The 1,343-nt window shown below is 37.9% G+C and overlaps 1 non-coding gene across 1 annotated transcript; it reads right to left on the minus strand.

Moving 5' to 3' along the window:
• Positions 1–559: 559 nt before the first annotated feature.
• On the minus strand, positions 560–666 carry LOC139873696 (small nucleolar RNA R71). The gene has a single exon (XR_011767423.1). It is a non-coding gene; the product is annotated as a small nucleolar RNA R71 (small nucleolar RNA).
• Between the last annotated feature and the right edge of the window lie 677 nt (positions 667–1,343).

Below are 1,343 nucleotides of genomic sequence, written 5' to 3' on the forward strand. Positions count from 1 at the left end.
TTTAGAATCATCATCCAGTCGAACAAATACTCCAATTCAAATTTCCGACAATCCATCTTTTGAACCCGATTTCACAACTAAGAAACTGGATGATATTCAAGGACAATTCCAAGATCCTGAACCACAAACCGTTAAATCAGAGTCCTCTAGTGATTCGTATTCAACGAATTCAATTATGGAAGTAACGGAACCTCTAAGTATGGAAGATCGAATGAGAGCTAAACGCACGGTCCAAGGTCACGCCATTATTAAGCCAGAAGTTAATGCTCCAGATTATGAAATCAAAGGACAAATTCTACATATGGTAACTAATCAGTGCCAATATAGTGGTACGCCAAAAGAAGATCCCAACGAACATCTTCGTACCTTTAATAGGATCTGTACACTATTCAAAATCCGAGAAGTGGAGGATGAACAGATATATCTCATGTTGTTTCCCTGGACTTTAAAGGGAGAAGCCAAAGATTGGTTAGAATCGTTACCTGAAGGGGCGATTGACACATGGGATGTCTTAGTTGAAAATTTTCTTCAAAGATTCTTTCCGGCATCTAAAGCCGTGAGACTTCAAGGAGAAATTGTTACGTTCACACAAAAGCCAAATGAAACATTATATGAGGCGTGGACAAGATTCGGAAGGATGTTGAGAGGATGTCCTCAACACGGTTTAGACACTTATCAAATAGTACAAATATTCTACCAAGGTGTCAACGTTGCTACAAGAAAAGACATCGACATAACAGCTGGTGGTTCCATTATGAAGAAAACCGCAACTGAAGCTTACAAAATTATTGATAACACTGCTTCCCACTCTCATGAGTGGCATCAAGAAAAAGATATCTTTCGATCATCTAAAGCGGCTAGAGCCGATTCTAGCCATGACTTTGATTCCGTTTTCGCAAAAATAGATGCTTTCGAAAGACGAATGGAAAAGATGAATAAAGATATTCACGAAATACGAATTAGTTGTAAGCAATGCGGTGGACCACACTTATTGAAAGATTGTCACATTGAACTAACGATGGAACAACGAGAGAATGTTTCCTATATGAACCAAAGGACGGGAAGTAATTATCAAAATAATTATCAACCGCCAAGGATAAACTTCAATCGAAATCAAAACACTCTTTACAATCCAAATGGACCCAACAACAACTCGTATAACCAACAAGGTTCGAATAACCAACCAACTCAAAACAACACTTTCAATCCACAAAGACATGGCTTGTATAAACCACCACAACAAACCGAAGAGAAAAAGCCAAATCTAGAAGAAATAATGGCAAAGCTAGTTGAATCTCAAACACAATTTATTACATCTCAAACTCAAACAAACGAAAGGTTTG

The sequence above is a fragment of the Rutidosis leptorrhynchoides genome, chromosome 10 (genome assembly GCF_046630445.1).
Source record: "Rutidosis leptorrhynchoides isolate AG116_Rl617_1_P2 chromosome 10, CSIRO_AGI_Rlap_v1, whole genome shotgun sequence".
NCBI lineage: Eukaryota > Viridiplantae > Streptophyta > Magnoliopsida > Asterales > Asteraceae > Rutidosis > Rutidosis leptorrhynchoides.